Consider the following 9,404-nt stretch of genomic DNA (forward strand, 5'->3'; position numbering starts at 1 on the left):
CAGATTGGAAAAGCTCTCTTGTTTGATGGAACAAACAATGTGTCATGGAGAAAAATAATGTAGTACTGTTTGATGGCTTTAGGATATGAGGTATAAGAATCAATGGTTATCAGAATCACAATGATTGAGGGGTCAAAATAATACAATACAAAATCCATAAATGGATTCTTAATTATTCTAGCAGATTCTATAAAAGGAAATATGGGTCAATGTTCTTAAGCCAAAAGTCTTTGGGAAAAGCTGCGAAAATTTTATGCAGAGGAATTTACCCTTTTGATAGCTGACCCATAAATAGAACATGCAGAACAAGAATATGATCAAGAGTCAAAGGAGATAGATGAAGGAACCAAGCCACAAAATACAATGAAGATGAAGAAAACTTTGAAGTAGAAAATTAAGTAGACCTTAAAGCTTAACTGGTGGCTTCTCTAGAAGAAATAAATTGATTGAGAAAAGAAAATCAAGAATTTAAGAAATCGATGCAAGATGTTGAGGAAAAGAATCATGAACTTGATGAAACAAAGGAATAATTTGTCCTCATAAGGAACCAAATAGAAGAAATATCTAAGGATCTCAACAAGCTTGAAGTAAAATTGCATCAAATAGAGAGGAAACATGATGAAGAAGTCATCTCCCTAACAACTTAGCTAGAAGAAGCAAAGAAAATGGAAGAAGTTGTAAAGATACAATTGATGAAGAAAGAAGAAGATTGTGAGAACCTTAAAGAATAATCTATCTCATTAAAAAATGAATTTGACAAGTTATGCACAAGTTTGAAGAGCTCTCAATCATTGGATGGCATTCTCATTCATCAGATATCACCATTTGATAAAAGGGGACTTGGTTATATAGGTGAATTTCCAAAGATTAAATTAAAATAAAAACCTGAAAGTGATGTCATCACTCTCCAAAGGCCAAATCACAATGAAGGCCAAAAAAATGTTGCAAGTTCTCCCGTTCCTAGAAGTTATGAAGATGGCCTCAAGGAATCTTCTCTTTATGCAAGTGACAATGAGACTCACCTAAGGATTGAATCTCCTCCATGGCAAAGCAAATCCATAAAACCATCAAGGAAATCCTTCTCATTCAGTTATGAGATCACATTCTTTGGTTATTGTTATTATTTCACTAATTTCAGTCATAAAGCTAAAAATTGTAGAGCATAATACAAGAATATTTATAAAAGTTATCATCAAAATCCTAGAAGTAATCCTATAGACAGACAAGGCAAAATCCCTAATGGCTATGGAAATAGAAATTACAGCTCAGTTGCTCCATTATTCAAAATATAATGATATCAGTGTCATAATTTTTGAAATATAGCACGAGAATGTAGAAGTAAAATTAAATGGGCTCCTAAGCCAATAAAATATCAAAATTTATCTAAAAAGTCTACCAAGATTTGGAGAAGAAAAGAAGAAGAAACCCCTCACTCTCTACAAATATCGAAGATAGAGATAGCCATGAGGATGCCATGATAGACAAATAACATAAAATAAAGGTCCTTGGATCAAGCCAATGAGGAAAAGGTTGAAGCAAATAGATCATTTGCAGTTGGAGAATATGAAGCAACATTGGCACACTAAGAAAATACATTAAAAATTTCTCTAGAGGATCCCATGCACTGAGAAATCTTGTATCCTTTGAATATAGTGTATTGGCTACATTACTTATTGATGAAATTCTGTGAGGGACAATGAATGATCAATTTAGGCCCTGTTTCTATAGAACACTTCATTTCATAGGTTAGACAATCATTCATCGGGAAGTGATTCCAATAATATTAATGTTATCTCTGAAGCAGTTAGTGGACCTATTCATTCAAATGTTTCCTTGATTAAAGTTGGAAAATCCTTTGGTGTACACTTGGATCTTGGTGAAGAATTTGAGGAGTCTTAAATAGTTTAGATAAAATTTCTAATTATTTATTCAAATGGATTTATGCTAGCTTACTTTTTTGACAGAATTTCCCAAGAAGTAGTGGAGTTGCATGAACAATTTGTGATTCTTTTTAATGCATTGGGAATAGACAAAGTTGTTCCAAAGTGAATATTGGAACTTATGAATGTTCAAAGATTGACACAAGAAAATATTGCAATCCATTTGTAGAAGTATATACTATACTTGAAAAGGCTTAGTGGTGTGGCTAGTCAATAGGGTAGCATGGGAAATGTATTTGGAGGATGTAAAGAATCTTAGTTTGCTTTTATTTGACAAGTGGATGGATGAAAAGGAAGTGCTAAGTGGTGATCAAGTTACCCAATGTTAAGTGTTGAATGGAGCCTAATATTGCTATGACTGCCTACAAGGGATATCTGCTTGAAATTTTGCTTACAAAGTGCAGTGCATAACATTGAAGAGCTATTGACTCATTAATTTTTATACTCTTGTAAACAAGTATTATTATTTCTTAGACAATAGAAATATGATAAGAAATATGTGAGAGGAAGAAATTACATGGTATCCATTAAAGAAAACTAGGAAAATGCATGACAAAATAGCACATTCCAGACCTATTTTAAAATAGTAGTTCTCCAATCCATGAAAATGATCTTAAGGATGATGCCGAGAAAAATATTAGTAATGGTTTTATTGAAGGTGAATTTGTTCCTGTTCAAAGTTTAGAGAAAGGAATTAAAAACTATGTAACTTATGATAATGATATTACAGATAGAGATTTGTACTCATATCTTGGAGGAGACAGTAGTATAAATCACTTTTATAAAGACACCATGGAAGATAATTTAGAGTTTGGTGTATGTGAATAGTTTGAGAAATGTGAAATGTTTTTATCATTGAGTTCAAGGTGTTATTTTTTGTAGCATCAGATGGTGTTATATTATCAAACTTTGCGTAGAGGCTAAAACACGAGTTCTTCAAAACCCATAAATCATTTCTCGAAATTCCACCTAGAGACAACTCAATTAAATTAATTGATCAATAATTAAAAATGCCTAAGTCTAACCGAGGGAAATTGATTAATTAATAGTAATTAATTGAGAAAGGTGAGAATTCTCTAGAAACTCACACAGATCAACTTAGAGATGATCTCAACCATCAATTAAATTTTAATCGTGGTCATTGAATTCTGAACTAGAGATTATAAGAAGAGGTCGATGGGGTAGATGGAGACAACACTATTGGAAAATACTCAATGATCTAGACAATTAGATTTTCTAGTGTAGCGATTCAGCAGGAGAGATCGAGTTAGAGGTCAAGAAGCAGGTGGTAGAGGGGAAACATAATAGATTTCTAGAGGAGTTTCCAGTTCCGTAAGAGTCAGGAGAAGAGGTTGTACTATTTATTTAGGAGGTTATGCAGAAGCCTCAAAGAGGGAATTGGATTTAGCTGGAGTAGTGGAAATTTTAGGTGCTAGTGGTCAGGAATATTTCTAGACGACCAAGCTAGAGACTTCCAAACTAGCAGTATTTAGTCAATATATGATTCAAGGCAGTTCCAAGCTAATGAGATTTAGGCCTACGTAGAGGTGACACATAGGTAGTAGGAGAGCCAGTTTGAGTGGCTAGATTGAACTGATATTGCTCATGGATGAGGGTAAATTCCCTCAGGTATTTTTGGCCAATATTTCTCTTAGATAGAAATGATAGTTTGGTATCATTTTATTGTACGAAGAATTTCCATTGTTGCATAATAATAAACCATCACTGTTTCACTGGTTTACCCACATTGGGATTTTACAGGGACAATTGTCCAAAAATAATTGTTATTTTATGTGTATGTGCTAACATTTCTCAGTTCCTATTTTTGCTTATGTAGTAATTTTTTATGGTGAAGAAATCACAATGTTAGGTCCCTATAATACTAGTGTATTCCCTCATTGTTATTGTCAGTGTATCCCCCTTATTGTTATTTTTATGCCCATGTAGTCTCCATATTTTTATTATTGTGCCCCATAGAAGCCCACTATTGTTATTGTTGTGCCCTTACATCATTATTGTTATGTCGACTCTGATTATATTGTGACCCCTTAGACTCCTATATATAGAAAGGAGGTTTTTTCATTTGAATCATCCAATAATTGTTCATTTGTGTAATTTAAAGGAGGTTTTCCCCTTAAAGAGGCTAATTTTGAAGTCGTTGATCTATCTCTTCTTCTATTTTGTGAGTTGGTTGCATAACATTTGGTATCAGAGCTTGGGATTATAGGGTTTCACTTCTTCAAACAAGCCATCTTGGAATTTTCGCTATAATTTTTTTTTCTACGAGGCTTTAGAAGCTGATTTTTTTATCACATGGAGAATAAATCTTCGTGAACTTCGTATAAAAATTTCAGATCTTGGTTCTCTATATTTGCGAAGATATGATCTGGGGAAGTTAGCTTTTTTTTTCTTCGGGATTTGAAATTCTATCTCAAATAGGTGACCTAGGGAAATTCATCATAAATTTCGTTTCAGGCATCGGATTTGAATTCTGTAAAAAGTGGTTGAAATTGCACGAATTCGTATTATCAATTTCAGGGCTGAAGGTTGAAACAGTGACACATGGCACTTCATACAGGTTCGCTCTACTGAACCAGTCTATAATCAGGTCATCATGGGAGAGCGGACATAACTCCTTCCTGAAGAATCCAATCTTGGTCTAACTTATGGGGTTGGAAATAAGACTCAAAGGGATACCATAGGAAAAAAATTTAGACCTTGGAGATTCGAAATTGCATTGATACAACAGATTCAATGTCGAGCTCCTACAAAGCGAAAAAAAAGGTGTGTAGTTTTTTTTAATTTTGCATAAATTTTGTTTGAAAAATTAGTTTGAAGTGATTCAAAGGGAATACTGAAGCATAAATATCATTAATTGATTGACCGAAGAAATAAAATGGAAACACCTAGTAAGAAACCCAAAATCTCTATTATGACACATGAAGAAGAGAAAGAAATGCAACATGATATATCAAAATTACGAGACCAAGTGAAACAAATTTCGCTCTCACAAAAAGTAACAGAAGCTAAGATAAATGGTTTGAAGAATGGCATCAATGGTATATAAGAAAAACTAAAAGGCAACATTGAAGATTTGAAGAAATACATGGAAGATTTGAAGGAAGGTTTGACAAAGTTGCTACAAGAAACACTTCCTAATGGAGAAAAGGTAGTAGAGGAAACTTATGATGAGAACCAAAGAAATGTTAATCATGATTTCATAGACTCTAACATTGGATTGAAGACCCACCATGTTCCAAATATTGATATGAGGAATTTGCATGGCAAGGATCTTGTAACATGGATACTACAAATGGAGCAATATTTTGATCTCCATAATGTGCAAAACACATAAAAGTTACGCATTGCAACTTTATATTGAGAACCCAATTAGTTTGTATGGTATCGATGGATTTTCTCTCATAAACAAATTGTCACTTGGTCAATTTTTACAGAGGAAACGATAGCACATTGTGAGGATACAAAGAGAAACACTTTCTTTAGCCAATTGATAAATCTCAAAAAAAGGGTTCAATGGTGGAGAACATTGAGGACTTCCAAAAATTGAATATAAGGGTAAATGATATTCCAGAGGAGCATAGGATTGATGTCTTCATAGGGACTTTAAAGGATAACATCCAACACGAGGTTATCCTTTGGCAACATGATTCATTGGAGAAGGTATTAAGGTTGGCAAGAAAAATTGAAAGAAAAATTATGGCGCTAAAAATAGAAGTGCTAAAAATAGCACTGCTAAAAATAGTTGTTTGAGTACCAGTGCTGGATTGGGCAACAAGGAATGAAAAATGGAAGTGCTAAAATTAGAAGTTCTATTTTTAGCAGTTCAGTGTAGATTCCTATTTTAGTCAGTCCCTGGACTAGAAATAGGAAGTAAAATTCGAATTTGATATTAACAGCAGTTTGTAAATTAATTAATTAATTCAGTTTGAGTTAATTAGTTAAGAAATTATGAACTTGAAGTCTATGTGAGGACATGAAACAGTTTCTCCTTTGATTGAGGGATTTATCCATCAGTTAAAGGATGAGGATGAGTTGTAATTATGAGTTGTAATTAGTTGGATCAGTTAACTGAGTCAAGTCCAATTAGATTAATTTAACAATTTGTTAAATTAATGAGAGTTCAGTTAGTTAATGCTTGCATGCATGTAACTACTGTATTTTAGATAACTGAGTATTCACTCATGGATAACTCATGCATGTCAGTTCAGACAGAGAACCAGTTGAGATCAGATGGAGGGACAATGTACTATTAGTTGCTAGGATATTCCTTGTGAATATTCCTTGCATGTAGAAGGAATATTATTCCTTTATGGATTGCGTAGTTGGACCTGTTGGCATTATGATGCATATGTTGTACTTGATGGCAACACTCTCATAGAAGATCATCTCACTTATATACATTCAGATGAATCTACAGAAGAGATATCAGATGTGACATATTACAGGATAGCTCAAAGGAATCAAATGGCAAGCTCTTTGTAAGCAGAGGTTCAAATATTGTTGAAATTATGAAGGACGCAGGTACACCTTACAGAAAGTGCGTCCCCGCAGGTAATCCATGCAGAACCCGCGTCCAGAGACGCAGGCCAGCTGTTTAGGGGGTGCGTCCACCCAGTGCACACATATCAAGGCAGAGGAAAGCACGTGGGGGTTTCTTGTGTGGTATCTAGCCGACGGTTTTGCGTTTCTATGGTGTCGGCTCATGGTATTGTTCCATGTTTTGGGGAGAAGCTTGCCTATATAAAGCAAAGGAGTTCATTTGGATTATGTACCATCTTTGTTGAATATCTTTTGGTGAGATCTAGTCCAGATCTATGAAGGCGAATCTTCTAATGGACTATGATCGCTATGGCGCACGATCAGATCTGTAGATCTGACTGTTTGGGTTAGTCTTGAAGTCTTTATATCTTTCATATCTAAAGAGACGCAGGTGCAATAAGGGTTCAGGTGCGTCCGGGACGCAGGAGCGAACCGGTTCAGGTGCGCCGGACGCAGGCGCAGAAGGGTTCAGGTGCGCCGAGACGCAGGCAGTTCAAAAGACTCAGAGCGAGAGACGCAGGCTAGCAGTTGAGCAGAGTGCGTCCGGGACGCGGGCTAGCAGTTGAACAGGGTGCGTCCAGGGACTCAGGTCAGCAGTTGAGCAGGGTGAGTCCAGGGACTCAGGCTAGCAGTTGAACAGGGTGAGTCCAGACTCAGGCTGGCAGTTGAGCAGGGTGCTTCCTTCTCTTAAAATCTTTGTTTATCATTGTTGCATCCTGGGTTTGGTCCTATTATTGTTGATCTAGTTACTACAGTTGATTGGGTGTTTCAGAAGGTTGTTTGAGCTTCAATGTTGTTGTTGGGTCCAGTATGAAAATTGGATGAAATGTGGCCTTTCAAGATTATGAGTTGTGCCTCAATGTATCCAGTATGAAAATTGATGAAACGTGGTACTTAGAGGGAGAAGATTGTAGGCCGGCGCCTACGTACTAGTATCTAAGCTAGTACAAGAGCTAAAAGAAATCTTTGGAGCATTGTAGCAGGTAGTAGCCTGCGTACTAGTAAATGGATCGGCTAGTACAAGAGCAAAGGGGGTTGTAGCTCCCGTACTGGTATAAGGTTGCACCAGTACAAATATTGTAAAAGAATTTTCTTATTAAGAAGAAGATTGAGATGACTTGCAGCAGGTGGTTTTCTCCCGCATTGGGTTTCCACCTTATATCATTGTGTTCATATGTGTGCCTTATGTGTGATGATCTACTTTATGTTACTGCATCTGTTAACTGATAATATGGTTGATAATGTCCTAATGCACTCATTGAAGATCGATTAACTTAATCTTAAGAAGTTGTGGAAGTAGCATATATGAATCTGATTATGGAATTGAAAAAGTTTTATTAATGTGATAATACTGATTCACCCCCCCCTCTCAGTATTATTTCCAACAATTGGTATCAGAGCAGGTCCTTTGATAGAAGCTTGATCGCTTGAAGGAGATCCGTGGAACAATGGGAAAGAAGCTTAAGAAGAAAGCTAATAAGAAAAATAAGTCATCTCAGAAGAACTATGACAGTGGAAGAATCGATTGGGGATTAGGCATAAGAAGCTCTTCAGATTCAGAATCAGATTCAGAGTCATTATCAGGTATGAATGTGTTATCCTCTGATGTTACAGCTATATTTCCTTGTGAAAGAGATGAAAGTGATAGCGAAACTATTGAATTTGCTCTTATGGGTGAACAAGAAAGATATCAAATAGAGGCAGAATTTAAAAAGCTGACAGACAAAATTAGAGATCAACAAGATCTATTGAACAAAAGGGAATGTGATTTCAAAGAAGAAGCTACCAAACTAAGGGCCCAACTAGAAGAAGGAAACAAGGTAAGAAAGCTACTCAAGGACAAGGAAGACCAATGTCAAAAATTGCAGCATGAAGTGACATCATTAAGAAAAGAAGTCAACGAAAGAAGCACAACCATCAAGAAACTCAAAGATAGATCCAACTACTATGAAAATCTTGAAGCTACAATCCTCTCACTAAAAGGAGATCTTGAAGAATCAAAGAAGCAGAATACAGATCTACTCCAAGCTATTGCAAAACAAGAAAACGAAGTCACCAGCTTAAAATCTCAACTAGAATGTGCCTTCCGAGTTCGTCAAATGCAGCAGGATCTGTATGAAGAACAAGAAAAAGAGATTCTCAAACTAAGGGAACAAATGAAAGCTGAAGAAGTTTTGAAAAAGAAATCTCTTGAAAAGGAAGAACAGCTTCAGGTTGAGGTAGATATCTTGAAAGGTAAACTAGAGGAAAAGGATAAGCTTTTACGATTTCAAGATAGCTCTAAAGTACTGGATGATATTCTTAGTAGTCAAAGGTCCCCTGCTATAAAGACTGGTCTTGGTTTCCATGAATCTGTTGAAGGTGAATCTAGTTCACAAGGTGAGGCAAGAAATTCTAAAGAGAAATCTAAAGTGATCAATGAAGGAATGAAAGATCAATCTCATCATCAACCAAGGAAAGAGATTCCTCAAAGAAAATTTTTTACCTCTTCTATGAATAATGTTGAATGTTATGTATGTCATAACCTTGGACATGTTGCAGCTAGATGTAGAAGAAGAAGGGCTCAAGATCATTATGCAGAAAGATCATCACATTCAAGGTATTTTTATGGATATTGCTTTGCTTGCAATACGTTTGGTCACAAAGCTGCTGATTGTTACAGGAGGAATATGAAACATGTGAGATGTTATGCATGTAACAAGCCTGGACATATAGCTAAGGAATGTAGGAACAAAGTGTGGGCACAATATCAAAAGGAGAAAATGTCATCATCACGCTTGAAGATATGGAGGAAAAAGGAAGTACAGTCAGAAAAGGAGGGCACATCACAAGTTACAGACATACCAGAATCAGAGGGAGCTGAAAGTACAAGACGCAGTGTAGTAACAGGAGACCTGCGTGGGG

The sequence above is a fragment of the Pinus tabuliformis genome, chromosome 1_2, assembly GCF_031772625.1.
Source record: "Pinus tabuliformis cultivar Carrire ecotype Pingquan chromosome 1_2, CPIR1, whole genome shotgun sequence".
NCBI classification, from domain to species: Eukaryota; Viridiplantae; Streptophyta; class Pinopsida; order Pinales; family Pinaceae; genus Pinus; species Pinus tabuliformis.